Source organism: Prionailurus viverrinus, chromosome E2 (assembly GCF_022837055.1).
Source record: "Prionailurus viverrinus isolate Anna chromosome E2, UM_Priviv_1.0, whole genome shotgun sequence".
Taxonomy (NCBI): domain Eukaryota; kingdom Metazoa; phylum Chordata; class Mammalia; order Carnivora; family Felidae; genus Prionailurus; species Prionailurus viverrinus.
In genome coordinates this window covers 56280097-56300041 of record NC_062575.1, presented here as the reverse complement: position 1 = coordinate 56300041, position 19945 = coordinate 56280097, and the positions used below count along the sequence as shown (strand labels likewise).

The following is a 19945-nucleotide window of genomic DNA, read 5'->3' as shown; positions in this document are numbered from 1 at the left end:
CTCAAAAATAAATAAACATTAAAAAAAAAAGAATCAGCTAAAATGTAATTCTATGCTGTCCACTACCCTCTCCAGTCCAACCTGTACATTTCTCCCTGAAAATGTTTCCACAAGCTCACCTCCCATGCTCCCAAACATCATACTTCACATGACTGACTCCCGCCCCTCTGGTATGACATGTACACAATTATACCTGGCTCCCCAAAGCTTTACTTGCTGACTTTATTTTCCCTCCAGCACTATTCTCTGCAGTGTCACTGATGACCTGGTCCATTTTCATGCTCTTTCTGGTTTTATTTTTAAGATTAAATTTTTTTTTAAGTAACTCTACAAACAACATGGGGCTCAAACTTACAACCCTGAGATCAAGAGTCACACACTCCACTGACTGAGCCAGCCAGGCACCCATTCATGCTCCTGTTCTTATAATTCCATGCCTACTTCACTTCTGGGAAATTTACTGTGACAAATTTAATGGACACGCCCAAAGCCTTCTCAATGATATCCGGATTGTTTCAGGACCCGGATATTACACTGCATAATTTCTGAACTCTTTCACTGCAAGCATTTAGCACAACTTCAATCACATGAATACTTAAAGATAACTATGTTTCATTACAAATACTATTGCAACTTATTGCTTAATTGAAGAAGATGCTCAATATGTAATGTTTACCATTCTCGGGTTAGCCTCTCATCATTGTACTGGGGACTCTGAGAGTGAAGAATGAACTACCAAATGAGTATCACCGAAACACTTACAATTTACATCTTACTCATAGAATGAGGAGACTTTATATTCTTTGTCCAGGAGAAGCAAACTGTGGATACCCTGGGGTCACGACTCATGAGCAGAAAGGGGCTGATAGATGGGAAACAGAGAGTGAATCCTGAAGCAGTGATCCAGAGAACCCAGCTGGGATTTTCAAAAAGACCCAAAATAATATTAAAGATAGAAGAAAAGGTGTTTAAGCAGACAAAGGGGCTCATCAGGAGAAAAATGGTTTTGGTGCCTGTGGACACAGGGGATGATGTGGCAGAGACATTGGTCTGATGAATCTGTTGGACCTCCTGCTTGTGTCATGATGAAAACCATGCAGCCGCTGGCCCAGAGCACAAGCCCCAAATATAACACATCAGGGAATGATAACAATGCTGCATACAATGAGTCCCCAGCTTTGTCACAACAAACAGCTGAACAGTATCCAAACATTTTCCTGTTTGTGATGTTTTTGTTGCTCAAAGTATGGGATACTACTCAAAAATATGGGATACGGCGTGTTTACCAGTATTTGCAAGACTCAGCACAGGACAAATGAAGGGACAAGGCACTTGAGAGCTTTCCCTTAAGCGCTGCCCATCTGGAGTTCCAGGCGCTGATCGTGATGGCCTGAAAGACACTTGAGAGGCAGGTCGCACCAATGGACACACCCCTGGCTACGCCCTGAACATAAGGGGAAAATTTACATCCAAAATCACTGAACATGTTATACCACCCAAAAGATGACACTGTATGGTGTATTCCAAGAGAGAACAGGACCAGAATGTTGGCTACAATCAGCTTCTTGAAAACCAAATCTGTGGGCCTTGGCCTACACCCAGCGAAAGAAAGGAGGTCACAGTGGTAAAGAAGAGAGAAGTTCCCCAGGATTCCAAGCACAGTCTGCACTAAGAAGATCACTCCTACTGCCAGATCCCTGGTGGCCATGCTGTGTGTCCTCAGTGACTGATATTATCTTCTGGGCTAGAGGATCCTGTGTGGGAATAAGAGGCAGGGGCCACATGAATCATGTCAGCTGAAATCCAATATTCTCCACTCACCAACACTTCCTACTTTCAAATAATTACTTAAAGTTCTTCAGTCATTTGAGGTCTTCCAAGACATGCATGAACAACCATTACAGAAGTATGTGTGAATCACTGTTATAACGACCACCCAGATGGTCACTTCTGATTTCTCACAAATACATGAGGCAGGCATCATTGCAATCCTTGGAAAGATGAGGACCACAAAAGCAGAGACGTTAAGTGCTCTCTCTGAATTTATTCACAATTGAGGGGCAGAGCAGGAATTGGAACCTGGGGGGCCGGTAACAGTTAGTGTATTTAATCCATAATATGCAAAAATACTACTTAGCTGGGTTCTTCAAATAAACCAGATCTAAATTAGTTTTATGTCTGCACATGGTCATTTCAATTTATAATGGTGTTATTTTATTTTAAATTTTTGACAAGTTTCCACTTATTTATGAAGTATTTTTCAATAGGTAAACATTAACTGTAAATCCCACCCTAGAGACCTCAGTAAACTGTAGATGCACAGACTGTAGAACTACAACGCTGCAGGTTCCTGCCCCGTGACAACCTGGAATTAATGAATGTGAGAGGGCTCAATATTGGAAACGCAACAGAAAGAATCATTTGCTTTCATTCCAAAAACAAAAGTGCAATACCACAAGACATAGGAGCTCTGTAAGTACTGTCTGATTAAACTGTGTGCATTAGAAACAAAATTAGTACTGTCTCCAATGTATACACACACACACACACACGCACAATTAATGCCTGAGTTAAATAAAATTAGTAGCAATATAGCAAGCTTTGTGAAAGATACTGAAATACAAGACACATGGAAAAAATGTTAAGGCAAGAACTTTGTATATTGTATAAGTGAAATAATCTGGAATCTGGATTGGTATTATATTATGTTGGTATTATAATAATATTTAAAATTCATTTTTTATTTTAGAGAGAGAAAGAGAGCATATGTGTGGGAAAGAGGGCAAAGGGTGAGAGACATAGAGAGAACCTTAAACACGCCCCATGCTCAGCACCAAACTCAATGCGTGGCACCATCCATGACCCTAGGATCATGACCTGAACTGAAACCAGGAGTCGGACAATCAACCAACTGAGCTACTCAGCTGCCCCAGGATTATAATATTTTTAGGCAGCAGAAGTATCACAAGATGCATTTGAGCCTAAAAATCTTGCCCTGAAACCTAAGTTATATTTTACTTAAAAGTTGTTTCCCTGACATCACTGGGAAAAGGCTGTCCATAATCAATTGAGATACAATTCTTTAATCTTTTAAGGCATCACAGATGTAGACTTAGAGAAAACATTTCAACTCTAGCAACTGTGATCAGATACACTTTTTTTGCACACAACCAGATTATTACTATACATGCATCCAACTATTTAGTACAAATATGGATGTGTTGTAAGTGCACCTTAGAACCTGACAATTATGCCTACAGTTCATTAAAATAGACTGAACAACATACTGATTCCACAAATACAGCCCTTAAGCACATTAAAAATCAGATTTCATGACCATTTGGGTGAAACCACATACTCACTGTCAGTGAGGATTACACTACACGCCTTAGGAGCCATCAGGGTTGGGTGTAGGTCTAGGACCCCATCTCTCTATACCAGCTCAGTTCCTGGCTCAGGAGGTAATCCAGCTTCCCATGTGGCTTTGGCACTGAGCCAGATTCAAACGCAGAAAGCCCCCTTTGTTCAATCTGGTCACTTACCTGGACTCCTGACACAGTTCCTTCCCTTACAGAGTCTACCTCTCAGATGAACACAGAGAAAACCCACCTACTTCTTCCCGCTGCCTGCATGATGGGCTCTGTGTGATGGTCAGAGAAGTGAGTACGTGTGCAAGATGGGCAGCTGGGCCCTGAGATGTCTTTATGACTGTGTGACCGCCCCCTCCACTCACAATGGCAATTAGCATTTCACCTGAAGCAGCACTGACAGTGACAGGCTTGGGACCTGAGAATATTTTTGCAAACTTTCTCCCCACTGTCCAGTTACCAAGAACAACTACAAGTTTCTAGCTAGCACCTCTAGAAACCACTGGTGTGTGGGAAAGGACGCAAAGCCTGAAAGAAAGAAGAAGCCTGGGCAGGAGGTCACCATAGGCCCAGAACAGAGAGCGCTGGACAGGAGAGCGGGCATGAGTGAGACACGGAGTCCAGGTCAAGGGCTGGGGTGACAGGGTTGAGAGAGAGAAGTAAAGGTTTTCAAGTTATAAACACATGGCCTGTCAGGGGGAAGAAAGGACATGGCATCTGACCTGGTAATCAGTATTAGTCTGAGAAAGACTTTTTTTTTTTTAAGTTTATTTATTTTTTTTTAAATTTTTTTTAACTTTTTTTAATTTATTTTTGAGACAGAGAGAGATAGAGCATGAACAGGGGAGGGGCAGAGAGAGAGGGAGACACAGAATCGGAAGCAGGCTCCAGGCTCTGAGCCATCAACGCAGGGCTCAAACTCACGGACCACGAGATTGTGACCTGAGCTGAAGTCGGACGCTTAACCGACTGAGCCACCCAGGCGCCCCATTAAGTTTATTTATTTTTAGAGAGGGAGAGAGCGAGCAAGTGGGGGAGGACCAGAGAGAGAGAGAGAGAGAGAGAGAGAGAATCCCAAGCAAGCACTAGGCTGACAGCGCAGAGCCTGAAGCGGGGTTCAGTCTCTCAAACCCCAAGATCGTGACCTGAGCCAAAATCAAGAGTTGGATGCTTAGCCCACTAAACCACCCAGGTGCCCCAGACTTTTTCCCTTTGATCTTCAAATCTCTAGGCCTCTTTGTTATTATCTGGAAAAACCATACTTTGCAAAGAGGCCTATTTTATGCCATTAAAATACCCATACCTTTATGGATTGCATTGTGTCCCATCAAAATGAAATGTGCTAGGGGCTAGCCTGGGTGGCTCAGTAGGTTGAGTGTCCAACTTCAGTTCAGGTCATGATCTCACGGTTTGTGGGTTCGAGCCCTGTGTCAGGCTCTGTGCTGACAGCTCAGAACCTGGAGTTGGCTTCACAGATTCTGTGTGTGTGTGTCTCTCTCTTTGCCCCTCACCCACTCGCACCCTGTCTCTCAAAATAAATAAATGTTTAAAAACAAAAGCAAAAACAAAACAAACAAAAAATTAAAATGAATGTACTGAAGTCTTATCCCCTGGTAGCTCAGAATATCTAAAGAATACGACCTTCTTTAGAAATGGAATCACTGCAGATGATATGAGTTAAGATGAGATCACACTGGAGAAGGGTACACCTAATCCAACATGACTGGCATCCACAAAAAAGGGAAAATTTAGGGGCTCCAGGGTGACTCATCAGTTAAGTGACCAACTCTTGATTTCGGCTCGGGTTGTGACCTCATGGTTCATGAGATGGAGCCCCAAGACAGGTTCTGTGCTGAGAGTGTGGAGCCTGCTTGGGATGCTCTCTCTCCCTCTCTCTGCTCCTTCCCTGTGTGCTCGCTCGCTCTCTTGCTCTCTCTCTCTCCTTCTCCCTCTCCCTCTCTCAAAATAAATTAATAAACATTTAAAAAAACAAAAAGGGGAAATTTAGAGGCAGACATGCACACAGGGTGAATACCACATGAAGTTATGATTCCACAAGTCAAGGAAGCAGAAGCTGGGAAAGTGGCCTGGAGCAGACCCCCCAGGACCTTCACAGGGTGCACGGGCCTGGGGACACTTTGATCTTGGACGTTTAGCCTCTAGAATGACCAGACAATACACTTCTGTTGTTTCAGCCACTCCATATAAGGTCCTTGTTATGACAACCACAGCAACTGTCACACCTTCCCTTCCACCTGCCTCCCCACAGGCAGACGGACATGAACGCAGAAAAGGCCACCTTTCTATGTCCTTTGCCACAGGGGGGATTCAAACACAAACAGCTCTGATCTGAAGGTCATACCATGAGTTTCTCCTCTCCTGTCTTCAGAGACACTGCCCTCCTAGAAACACTCAAATCCTGCTACAGCACTGGGGACCAGACTGTACCAAGATCCTCCAACAAAACTCAGGCACAGTAACCCCTTTTACCTCCCCATGGGTCAGAGTATGATGTAGATTTACATTTTCTACTTTACATTTTCGGTTCAACTGTTCAAAATGAACAGTGACCATTTAATAAAAGGTAAAGGGTATCCGGATGGTGGAATCTTGCATGTTACAGCCATTTGGAAGGTCAAGTTCGCAAGTATGCAGAGAATGTGAGAATGTGCGAAAATGGTGAAGTCATCCCATCTCAAGAACCACTGAGACCATCCTCATGTGCACAAAGCAACGTGACCAATTATCCACTCCCCACCATGTGTGGAAGAGCCAACATTTAACTCTTTTTTTTTTATTAGGAAATATCACTATGTTTTCCCAATAATATAGGAATATTGTACATTATTCCCCCCAAATACAGAGAAACTTAAAGCTCTTAGAACCCTACCCAGAGGGGCGCCTGGGTGGCGCAGTCGGTTAAGCGTCCGACTTCAGCCAGGTCACGATCTCACGGTCCGTGAGTTCGAGCCCCGCGTCAGGCTCTGGGCTGATGGCTCAGAGCCTGGAGCCTGTTTCCGATTCTGTGTCTCCCTCTCTCTCTGCCCCTCCCCCGTTCATGCTCTGTCTCTCTCTGTCCCAAAAATAAATAAACGTTGAAAAAAAAAAAAAAAAAAGAACCCTACCCAGATAATCACTATCAATATTTTTTTTCATTCAACGCTTTAAATGTGAAACAAGGAGGGTTCTGATAACATGAGTCATTAATCATTTCCATTGAATAAACAGCAGTTTCGGGAATTCAGGATCTATTTCTATTGGCATAATGATACCGCTTTCATACACCTCCAGACAAACTCTCAACCAATTTGTAGGAGAAAGTAGGGGGTCAAGGTTCTGAGACTGCAGATACATCCAAATGTTTGGCCTTTTCTTATTGAATGAATGAATGAATGAATGAATGAATGAATGAATAGGAAAAAAGGAATGTTTCAATCTTATAAATTCATACCCCCTTTCCTGCTGTGCTCCTGAACATACTATGGACATGAACTCTCCTGTGCTTCTTACCCAGGCCTGCTCCCCACTCACTTGTGAGCATTCTTCCCTCCCCATTATCTCCCCTCATCCCCACAGAGACCAGCGGGTGCTATACTCTCAATTTCGAGGCACAGCTTGTCCCCTTGTTCCATCAGGGACCCTCAGTGCCCTGGGACCACACCAAATGCTTCATCTCCTCCCGAACATTTCTAACCCCTGACTCTCACTCCCACCCTCCCCTCCTGGCACCTCCTTCTCCTGAGCCCCCTTTTCCCAATGTTCTACTTCTTACCCAAAACAGTCACATCCCACACACTCAAAGTTTCCCACCACACTCCCCACTTCCAGTGGCAAAGCTCAGAGTACTTTTTCAATGCCGAACACATTAAATGTTGCCATTGTGGCCTATGGTGAGGAGTCCAAAGGGCAATTAGGATCCTCTTGTCTTGCCTCACAGGACTGGAGATATGCATGAAACTTTCGTCTCTGAAAATGTTACTGGGATACATATCCACCTGGTGACCATGTGAGTGACTGTGGGCAAGTGGGACATGTCATCTTGGTGGGTGTGTGCATCGTGAATGCGTCAGAAACATGGACATCTGCATGGGGTGAGTGTGCGTGTGAGGGAGTGAGAGAAGGACTTATTTCAGTACATATTTCAGTGTTTGAATCTGTAAGTGTGCATGTATACGTTTGCACACAATCTGAGTAAACACTGTGTGTGCATTTGTGTGTTTGGAGATGGGTTGTCAGACAAATGGCTCTCTTCCCTGATGTGTCAACTAGGGTGTGAGTACAGAAGAATTAACCACACCCAAAGGGAGGTGTGGCCTTTGCCTCTGCTGCAGGGAGAGACCTCTTGAGTGTTTAATGTCCTGCCCCACGAAAGTGTCTTGGCTTAGAGGCTTCTCCACCAGACTGCCTAACACTGGGATTTACAATGGGCCTTTAGGCCAAAAGTATCATGTCAGCTCTGGAAGGGCTGGAGACGAAAGGTATCAGCTCACCTTGGGGACATAATGGGGACTAAGGTCAGCCATACAGAAGGTAAATGGAACAGCTCTACTAAAAACTCTGGGCACCAAGGCTTGGGTGAGCCTCCATTGTTGGCAATACTCCATGTTTGGCAATAGTCCATGTTAACCCAACTCAACCCCAGAAAGCAACACTCCATGACTCCACTCCACAGAGAGAGGACAATGAGGGGATCCACACTGGGTACATTTCCTGGACTCTGCCCCATGCATCTCTTCCCCATCCTATGTTCATCTGTTCACTTTCCCTGTAATAAACCACAACAGTGAGGAGAACAGTTCTCGATCAGTTCTGTGAGTCCCTCTAGAGACCTACGGAAACTGAGTGAGGTTTGGGGAACCTCCAAACCTGCTGCTGGGGTCAGCTGTGAGTGTGGTCTTGTGTGGACCGTGGTCCCTCTAACTTCTCAGCTGGAATAAAATGCTCAGGGGGAAGGGATGGTAGACATAGGCCAAATGGTGACTTCTCTATTGGAAAGCCTCAAGAATCTATTTTGGCTCTTAACTTTAGGTTTCTTCACTCATTACATACTCAGTGAATGCTCCCTAACGAAATTTCAGCGTAAGTCTAGAGAACTCTGCTAACCATTCACTGCAGCTGAACTAAGGAAGTAGCACTGGCTTCTCTGATCGTTCAAAGAATGGTACAATCTGCCTGTTAAACTGGTGCTTTCACTTGTGACAGACATTTCATGGACATCTGTCTCGATGGATTGTTGGTTTGTTTGGACTTCCTCACACAGTTGGGATTGAGACACTATTTTTCTATAAAATTTCTCTATCATCATTTCCAAGTCAACTTGTACTTAGCTCTACTAATGAATCCAATCATTTCTAAGATAAATGACTCATGTCAAGTTTTCACTTTTACTCTTCTGTCACTGGACACTGTTTTTAGTTACTTTCTCTGAGATCACTTATCTTGAATACTTCAAAAATGATGCAGCTCAGGGGTTGAAGATTACCACTCAAATTGATTTGGGGTAGAGAACTTCTGAAGGATGCAGTGAATCCAGTGAGATACACCTGTTTTGCTGTCTCCCGTGAGTCAGACCTCAGGATTTCCTCTCTCTTTCCTAGGAGAACCTGTCAGCCTTTAGAGAGCATGAAAAAATAAAAGGGCCGATTTGAAGATATTCAGAAGGAACTTTTAATTGGTCCTGATAAGTACCAACTGGGAAAATGTTTTTTCATGAAGATTCTCAGCTCCACAAGCCTGAACTGTAACTGTGTCTATAGGAGAAATGGTCATTGCACTTTCCGGGGAGGTGAGGTCACAAATTCACAAACCTTTGTCTGAGTCTGGCTGCCTCTTGCAGACATGAACTGGCTGTCGTGACCTCCACACAGAACCAACTGTCCTGACAACAGGAAAGATTCCAGTGAATATTTGTATTTCAGTCTAAGAGGCAGAGTTCTTAGGAAATGAAATCTGAGTAAGTACTTGTGTGACCAAAAGGATTCTTCTGGGGTAGAAACAGATCCAATGGTTGATCTAGAGGAGGGGGAGGAATAATTCCTCAGTAAGGAACTGAGAAAGTGAAGACATGGGTGTCCTAGTCCCTACACCCATTCCTGATCCCTCCTAATATAATGTAATGAAATTCTTACCAAGAATGATCGTTGGTGAATGATACTAGTGATAATAAAATGGGTTTTCATAGCTGCTCAAACACTGTAGTTAAGAAATTGATGTGCTATTCACATTCCCTTACAAAAACCATGGGCTACATTCACTGTATTATGAGAGATGTACTTATAATGCCTTCATGCTTATAATAAAGAGTACAACAGAACTATCAGAATAACCTCACTTTGTGCAGAAACCATGTATCTGAATTTATTTCTGGAATAAAGAAAGTGTGTTGTAAAACTCTAGTTCTGGGTTTGTGAGACACTTGAAACAGTTATTGTGTCTCTACTGAAAACATGTGCACTTTCGGTGCTCTAAAGGTTACCATGAGACTGCTTTCCTGCTTCAAGTTAGGGAAGCAGCATTTGGGGAAAAGTGAACTCACTCATTATGGTTTCAGAAAACACTTGGGAGGACCTAATGCATGTATATTATTCTCTCTGATTTAACTATATTCTAACCTCAATCCCAAGCTCACTACTCACTTCACTATGATCAACTTCTACTGTGCATAAAATGTCACATTCGTGTTATGTATGTCTCTTGTAGTTTACCGCACTGCACAAATCCTGCCCCATAGCTAACAGTTACACTAACTTGTGCATTAAAAAACTAAGGAGTATGTGATCTGAAATAAGTAATTATTTGGCGTCCGGCCTACCATGTTTTATCACATATTAGTGTTTCATGCATCGTGATTTAGGAACAAAGTGACATTGTTCCCTAATGTCCATTGTATCTGTGCTCCAGCAGGACAGCAAACAAGGCTTTCTGCTGCCAAAGTTAAGAGTGACACAATCTTGTGTTGATAAAATCCAACTTGTGCAAGGGCAGGTTACTTTAGGATGATGCTGTGATTATTGGATCTGTGTTTTAGTAGAATCCTCAAAACTTCATTCATATGTCACATTGAATTATACAACAAGTAATTAAATAGAAATGGAAACCTGTTACAAACAAAACTCCCAACGATGTAAACTACAATATCAAGGTCTAAACCTAAAGAGAGAGGTGAATTATGTCAAGGCACAGCTGACATAGTTGGTTAGTGGAGCACAGTGGTCAGAGCACAGTCTATGAAAACTTCACTGTCAACTTCTGGTCCCCACTCTGGGGTGAATTTAGACAGATCGCTCAATTGCTCAACCTCTGTGTACCAAAATTCTCATTTTCTGTACAATGAAAATTATGCAATGCCAATGCGTACCTCATTCAGGTATTAAGACCTACCAAAATACCAGAGGTACAGCATGATAGGACGAATCATGCAAAGTAATGCTGTATAAATATTTTAACTTGAACTCTTGGAATCTCCTTAACAATAACCACAAAAACTTAATTATTTCTCAATGAAAATCTTGGACTTTATTTGATATGATTAATATTGTCCACACGATGAGTGCTCAGGCAGGCTCTTCAAGCTCTCAAGATGATGATCAGTCACTGGGAACTGACTGATTGGCATCAAAGCATTTGCCAATAGGAATGGTCCACTTAGCACAGACCATACAGGGATTCCGGGCACTTTCTCTCTTCCTTACTGCCATCTTTTCCTTTTCCACCTTCATTACAGATTCAGGTCCACAGTTCTGATCTGCAAGTACCTGTTGGCATCCACTTTCTGGCCATTCTCCTTAAAGGTATTCGAAGATAAAAACAGCAAAACACTTCCTCAATGCTTCGGAATGTAACTTTGTTTTCTATCCACACAATGTTAACAGAGCGTTTCCAATGGCACCACTGGCCTCCTAAGCATCTCCAGCCATTCTGATCAGCTCAAGTAATGACAGGCTTCACATTTTCTCTTTAATATTTAAATCAGTAATAGATTCAGAATTGATTTATCCCATGATGTATCTAATGATTCACATTGTGCTTTTTCCAATGTAGACAGCAAATTTCAGTTTTCTGAAAATGTTGTATTAAGCATATACTAAGCTGACTTTTCCATGGAATATCCTGGTACTTCTCTCCATCTCCTCCTGCCTCTTTAAGTCTCTGGCAATCCCACAGGAGCAAACCACCAAAGTTGCTCTTGATGTCAACATTTTCAATGAGTCTTTTTGTTCACAGGAATGACTGTTGCTCTAATATAAAGGAAAATGTGTTGAATGGCAAAATAGCTTCTAGGGATTTGGCAATAGTAATACTATTCTTATCACAGACAATAGTTGGAATCCTGGGCAATGTCTCTCTTCTTCACCATTATCTAATACCACACTGAAGGCAGGTTGAGACCCACAGAATTGGTTCTGAAGCACCTGATTGTATCCAACTCCTTGGGCATTCTCTCTAAAGGAGCTGCCCATGCATTGGCAGCTCTGGGATTGAAATATTTCTTCGATTATTTGGGATGTAAACTTCTTTCATAAGTTCAGAAAGTGGGCAGGAGGGTGTTCATTAGCAGCACCTGCCTCTTGAGTGTCTTCCAGACCATCATGATCAGCCCCATGAACTCCTGTTTGAAGGAGCTTAAAGTCAAAGCCCCAAAGTACATTGGCTTCTCCATTTCCCTCTGTTGGATCATGTGCCTGATAGCAAATTTTATCATTCTTCTGTATGTGTTGTATGTGTCTGGGAAACGGAGGAGCAGAACATCATAAAGAAAAGGGATTTTGGATACTGTTCTACATTCAATCATGAGACAATCACAGTTTCCGTATATGCAGTGTTGATAGTATTTCCTGAAACTTCCTTGTGTGGGCTCACAATCTGGGCCAGTGACTCCATGATTTTCTTCCTGCACAGGCATAAGCAGTGGGTCCAGCACATTCGAACCACTAATGTCTCCCCCAGATCCTCTGCTAAGTCCAGAGCCACCCAGAGCACCCACATCCTGGTGAGCACCTTTGTGTCTTTTTACATCATATCCTCTATCTCTCATGTTTATATTGCTTTTAGTTATAATCCTACATGGTGGTTAATAAACACCTCTGCCCTAACTTCTATATGTTTTCCAACTGTCAGCCCGTTTCTGCTTATGAGATGAGTTCCTACTATAACCGGCATCTGCTTTGTGAGGGTAAGAAACACAAAATCCCCTACTCTTACCAGAAAAATGTAAATGCTATGTTTTTGCATAAAACTCAATTGTTTATTCTCATCAGACACAAAAAGTCAATACAGAATCCGAAAGAGAAGACACATATCTTTCTAAGGTGGAGCCTATAAGTATTTGGGATCCTCAGATGCCTGAATGTGGACACTACATAAGCATAGTCAAGGTGAATGAATCAGGGTAGCCTCACGTGGCGAATAAGTTTAAGAATTCTCTGAGCTTGCACCAATGGGTTAACAAGGCTTAGGATGGAAAGCCACCAGAGGGCAAAAGTGCCCCCAGCATAAAACAAAGCAGAGAGAGGAAGCCGCTGTCACAGGACAAAAGCATCTAAGACCAGGAATAGGCAGAAAGCCACTGCAGCAGAGCTAATTAGTGAGAAAAATATCTTGTTCATCCTGAGGTAGCATGCCCTATCTTAGCCCCTAGAAAAATAAAGATAAACAGACAAGGTGCCTGGTGCCTGCAATAAACGGCCCATCTACTCAATGCCAGGACTTTGATTTGTCTTGACCCTAACTCCTAACACCAAATACCTTCAAAACCCCCTTTCTCTCACACACACGAGTTAATGATCACTGTTTTATTGTCTCTTTCTGCAGGTCCGTCACGTTTGTAAGTCCTTTGATCCTAATAAATACGGAGCAAAGACCCTTACTCAGGGCTGTTGTCTCTTCCCTGACATTAGCCTCTCTCGTATTCAATTCTGCATCCACTCTCTTGCTGGACAACAGAGAACTCCAGCCTCAATGTTGGCAACAGCCTTGTCCTGATTAATCAGAGCACTTGAACGAGTGATAAATTCATGGGAAATTCTGCCAGGAGCTAATACAGTCCAGAAATGACTGCTGGATATTGTTGGAAGACAGGTCTACCATGGGTTTCTCATTATGTTCATGTCTTATGAACAGAAGTATGGACAGCTTTTCTTCTAGACCGTTTCCTTATGTGTGTTTAGAAAAGGTCCTTGGAAGACAGGGACCGTGTCACTCTCTGGAACATTAGGCTGACTTATTTGCTGTACAGGGAACAAAGATAATGTCTTCCTCATGGAAAAGAGTACAACAGATGTGTTAGCAGTTCTCTTTAAAAGATCTCATTTTGCTGTACTCAGGCCTCCATGGTTGTGATGCAAACACACTGCATGTGTAGCACTCATCTGGGCCCCTCAGCATCACCATGATTGGAATTAGGTCAGAACAAGGAAGGGAGCCAAGAGAAACTTGCTATCAGGATGTTCACGCTGCCTGCTGTGCCTTGAGCAATAAAGTGTTTTGTTTTCATCTATAAATCTCCCATTTTTTGCCAGTAGCTATAAGAGTTACAGGCCAGGGGTGCCTGGGTGGCTCAATCAGTTGAGTGTCCAACACTTGATTTCGGCTTGGGTGATGATCCCAGCGTCATAGGATCGAGGCCCATGTCAGGCTCTGTGCTGAGCTTGGAACCTGTTTAAGATTCTCTTTCCCTCTCTCTGTACCCTCTCCCCTGCTCACAGTCCCTCTATGTGTACAAAATGGAATGGAATGGAATGGAATGGAATGGAATGGAATGGAATGGAATAAAAATGAGTTGCAGGCTAATCTCAAACACTCACTATTCCTGAAATAACCATAGCTGTCACCCAAAACAAACAAAAGATAGATCCAGAGAGAAACACATAGATGATAGAAGATAAATAGATAGAACTCTTTAAAAGTTGGATTATCCTGAAGCAAAAGCTTACCTACTCTCTAAATCACAATAAATTTAGGTGTTCAGGTCAGGACGAGACTTGAAAGAGCCAACTGATCCCTATCCAAATGTAGAAGAATATAGGTTGTTTGGGCAAGCTGATGACATGGCAGAGAGAAGAGCAGGACCAGCACTGCATAGGAAGAGGGCAAAGACCAAGACACCTCCTAGGCAGAGCAGCCCGGAAGGACCATGGAAACAAAACAACTACTGAAAGATGATACTGAGCACCTGGGTGGCTCAGCTGGTCAAGCGCCCAACTTCACCTCAGGTCATGATCTTGCAGTTCATGGGTTCGAGCCCTGTGTCAGGCTCTATGCTGACGGCCTCTGATTCTGTGTCTCCCTCTCTCACTGCCCCTCTCCCACTCACGCTGTGTCTCTGTCTCTCAAAAATGAATAAACATTAACATTTTTTTTCAGTTAAAAGGTATCAATTCTTTGCCATAGTGTACCATTGTACCTTTCTCTCATTTCTACAATGTCTTTTTAAAATCCACACAGGTCACAGATGTTTTTCTGTGTAAGTGGATTCTTTAGGGAATGTTCACCGGAGCCTTCACTTTGATGCCTGTCCTTATACACAGCACTGTCTACATTTATGGGGAAGGTTGAGGTGAGAACACAGAAGATCCTGATAATATAAACTCCTGGAAATAAGCACAAATTCCTGGGAAACCTTTAGCCTTTCAAGGTTATAGAACTGGTCAGGTAAAACTCGAGATCTCCAAAGGATGAAGTTAGACCCCCGCTGATATCTGGGTCATGTGTAGAATAGACAGAGTTACCCCAAGCACAATGTTTTCATGATGGGAGAAAAGAAGTGAAATAAATGGATGTCCAGAGATGAGCAGAGAGATCAAGTTGGCTCCCCAAGGCTCAAATCAGCTATGCTGAACCGTGGGGATACTGACATAATTTTTTGTGTGCTGTCTTGAGGCTCCCAGTTGGGAGGCCCTGGTTAGAAGCTAATCATCTCCCCCTTGCTGACCAGCTGATTAAATCCACCATCAAACCACACTGAGGTTTCTGGCACGGTAACTTGTCCAAACCCTAACCTCATCTCTTCAGCTCCATGGTAGTCTTGAAAAACAACCACCGAGCAACTAGAGTAACACTGAAAATCAGCAAACTAGCAGCCACTGGAGGGGGCAAGAATGTCTCTGGAACTCCTCAAAAGCCCAACCACAGAAAATTTTCACTGTTTAACTTATCTGTTAGCTTGCTGGAAATATACATCTCATGGTTTGTCTTTCTTTGACCTGACACAGATCTCTGATCTCAGATCTTTGATCTGATCTCTGCGAACACTCCTACCTGTGGGCATTCATTGGAAATAGTCAGTGGCTAATGTTTACAACTGTAGAGTTTGGAAAGTGACAGCATGTGGGTATGTGATATAGTAGGATAAGAAGGAGGCACACAGGAAGTGGGAGAACAGGATAGCAGGGTGATGTGAGGACCTGGAGGTGTGGGGTACAGACAACACGCAGGAAGAGGATAAAAGGCAAAAGGGTGTTCAATGCTGCTCAGGAGTTAAAGTGCAAGGCCAAGTTTAAGATTATGAGGGGATTAAGTGTGCAGGGAAGTTAAGAGTAAGAGAGTTAGTTACTAGGATCTGGGTGGAAAAGGTATACAGGGTGTAATGGTAACAAAGGGAATAATGGCAATGGAGAGGTGATGGGCAAACATGGTAAAATATAAGAGCTAAATCTATGAACGTCAAAAGAAAATATAAAGGTCCATCGTGATGATTTCAGATTTGATTGTGGTTTCATAGACATGACAGCAAAAGCACAAGACACAGAAGAAAACCTATATAAACTGTACTTCATCATGATTAAAAACCTTTGTACATCAAAAATACTATCAAGAGAGTGAAAAGACACCCAACAGGAAGGAAGAAAACACCTGCCAATCATATATCTGATCAGAGGGTAGTATCCAAAATATAAAGAACTCTTATAACTGAACAACAAAACAGAAACACAATTTATTAAATGGCTAGGGGTGCCTGGGTGGCTCAGTCGGTTAAGTGTCTGACTTTGGTTCAAGTCATGATCTCGTGGTCCATGGATTTGAGCCCTGGGTCGGGCTCTGTGCTGACAGCTCAGAGCCTGGAGCCTGCCTCAGATTCTGTGTCTCCCTCTCTCTCTGTCCCTCTGATGCTCTCTCTCTCTCTCTCTCTCTCTCTTTCAAAAATAAATAAACATTAGAAGATTTTTTTCAATGGCTACAGGATTAAACAGGTATTTCTCTAAAACAGTACACAGATGGCCAACAAGCACATGAAATGACACTCAATGCCATTAGTCACCAAGGAAATGCAAATCAAAACAACAATGAGCTATACCCATTAGAATTGCTACTTACAAAAGCAAAAAAAAAAAAAAAGTTCTGGTGAGAACATAGGGAAATTTGAACAAAGGAGCACTGTTTGTGGAAATGTAAAATGGTGCAGCTGCTATAGAAAATAGCACGGCAGCTCCTCACAAAATTAAGCATAAAATTACCACGTGATCCAGCAATTTCATTTCTGGGTATATACCCAAAAGAATGGAAAGCAGGAATTCAAGCATATTTTACACCAATGCTCAAAGCAACATTATTCACAATAGCCAAAACATGGAAACAAACCAAATGTCTATCGATGAATGAACAAAATATGGTGTGTACACACACACACACACACACACACACACACACACACTCGAGTATTATTCAGCTTTATAAAAGAACAAAATTCTGATATAGGCCACAACCTGGATGAACTCAGAGGACATTATGCTACATCAAAGAAGTCAGACGCAAAGCACAAATACTGGATGATTCCACTTAAATGAAGTACCTGGAGAGGTCAAGTTCATACGAAGTAAAATCATGGTTGTCAGGAACTAGGGGGAGGGAAAATGGGAAGTTATTGTTTGATGGGTATAGAGTTTTAGGGCTGAGATGTGGGAAAAGGTCCATAAATGGATAATGATGACAGCTGCACATTAAATAATGGGAATGTACTTATTGTCACTGTATACTTGTAAATGATAAAAACGGTGAGGGTCAGGCTGGCTCAGTAGGTTGAGTGTGCAACTCTTGATCTGAGGTTTAGGACTTACAGTCATACGTTGGGCATAGAGCTTACTTTATAAAAAGTATCAAAGTGGTAAATTTTAAGTTATGTATATTTTACCATAATTTTAAAAAAAGGCACTAACAATCCACAGTGAATACCACTTAAACCCACCACAATGGGTATTCTATAAAACAAAACCTTAAGGGTCCCTGGCTGGCTCAGTCAGAGGAATATGCGACTCCTGATCTTAGGGTCATCAGTTTCTATACCATGTTTGGTATAGAAATTCCTTAAATAAATGAAAAACTTTAAAAAATAAAAAAAAAGAAACCTTAAAAATAAGACATTTTGGTGAGGATGTGAAGAAATTGGAACCCTCATACATTAGTGGTGAGGATGGAAAATGGGGCAGCCACTGGGGTTATTCTGTAAGTTAAATGTGACCAAACAATTCCACCCCTAGATATGTACTCTAAAGAAATAAAGGGGTGAGGGTTGCCTGGGTGGCTCAATCCTTTGAGCATCCGACTCTTGATTTTGGCTCAGGTCATGATCCCAGGGTCATGGGATTAAGCCCCACATCGGGTCCCACTCCACTGAGCATGGAACCTACTTAAGATTCTCCCTCTCTCTCTCTCTCTCTCTCTCTCTCTCTCTCTCCCTCTGCCCCTCTTCCCTGCTTGCTCTCTCTCTCCCTAAAATAGAAAGAAAGAAAGAAAGAAAGAAAGAAAGAAAGAAAGAAAGAAAGAAAGAGGTGAAGGACATCAAAGATACAAACGTCCAGGTATAAAATAATTAAGACATAGAGATGTAATATACAGCATGGTAGTTATGGTTAATAATAATATACTGCACATTTAAAAGTGCCTAAGAGTAGATCTTAGAAGTTCTCATCACACACAACAAAATTTGTAAACAATATGATGACAGATGTTAACTAGACTTACTGTGGTGATCATTTTGCAATATATACAAATATCAAATCATTATGTTATACACTTGAAACTAATATAACAGTATATGTCAATTATACCTCCATGAAAAAAAGAGCTGAAAAAGATGTTGAAACAAAAAGTTTACAAGAAAGTTCACAGCAGCATTATTTATAATATCCAAAGGTGGAAAGAAAACATCACATAAACATACAATGAGAAACTTTTTCAGCTATAAAAAGGAATAAAAGACTTATAAACAGTACAACGTGGATCAATCTGGAAAACCATATGCGAAGGGAAAGAAGCCAGAAATAAAAGGCTACATTTTATGTGACTCCATTTATAGGAAATATACATAACAGTCACACTCATAGAGATAGAAAGCATATTAATAGTTCCCATGGTTGGGGAAGGAGGGAATAGGAGTGAACTGATTAATGAGTATGGGAGGTCCTTTTGCAGTGATGGAAATGTCATGGACCAAGATAATGGTGATGGTGGCCCAGTGTTATGAATAGACTACATGCCACAGCATTGCACCCTTAAAGTGGCTCAAAGGGTCAATGTTATGATACATGTATTTTACCCCCAATTTAGGAAAGACACAGACCATAGCAATCCCACATCTGGGCTCTAGTGCATTATACCCAAAGCACCTCTCCACATAAGGGCAGGTGCATAAGGCTGTTTATTGCTTATTGTAGGGGAAAACTGAGATTCCCCTGAAAACAGTTCTAATTCCCCTTCTGTTAGGTCGAATGGAGCTCGGTTGGTTTCTGCTAGTGTTGAGATGAACGATATTATGGCTAGAGGTCATGCAGGAATAGTCAGATGTACTCTTGGGTGGTAATTAGTGTGACTAGTGTAAAGGATCCATTTATTAACAGTACTGATAGGAAAACAATGGCGAGTGTGACTTCGTATGAGATTGGGCTACAGCTCGTAGGGCACCAATTAGGGTGTATTTGGAATTTGAAGCTCATCCTGATCATAGGATAGAGTAGACGGCGAGGCTTGATATAGCTAGCATAAATAGTACTCCTAGATTTATGTTAATAAGTGGATATGGTATGGGTAAGGGGATTCACATGGTGAGGTCTAGCATGAGGGCTAGGATGGGTGCTATGATGAATATGAATATGGAAGATGTAAGGGGTTGGAGAGGTTCTTTAGTGAAGAGTTTTACGGCGTCTGCAATAGGTTGGAGCAGGTTGTATGGTCCTACAATGTTTGGTCCTTTGCGGAGTTGTATATATCTTAGTACTTTGCATTCAACTAGGGTTAGGAAGGCTATGGCAAGGAGAATGGGGATAATTAGTGAGAGGATGTTGATTATGAACATATTGTTAGGAAGACGAATTGAACCTCTGATAGTAAAAGTTTAAGTTTTATAAAATTACCAGGCTCTGCCACCCTAACAAACCCGAGCTCTATGGGTGATGTTGTTGAAAAAACTGTCTAGATTAAGATTATATCATCTATTTGGTTAAAGGCGCTTTGGTAAAGTGGGCCTTATTTCTCTTGTCCTTTCGTACTGGGAGAAATTATTTAATAGATAGAAACCGACCTGGATTACTCTGATCTGAACTCAGATCACGTAGGACTTTAATCGTTGAACAAACGAACCTTTGATA

At 42.1% G+C, this 19945-nt stretch overlaps 2 pseudogenes; one reads left to right on the top strand and one right to left on the bottom strand.

Moving 5' to 3' along the window:
- Positions 1 to 765: 765 nt before the first annotated feature.
- Positions 766 to 1791, bottom strand: LOC125153781 (vomeronasal type-1 receptor 4-like; annotated as a pseudogene).
- A 5651-nt stretch (positions 1792 to 7442) lies between these two features.
- LOC125152594 (vomeronasal type-1 receptor 4-like) lies at positions 7443 to 12507 on the top strand (annotated as a pseudogene).
- Positions 12508 to 19945: the final 7438 nt, after the last annotated feature.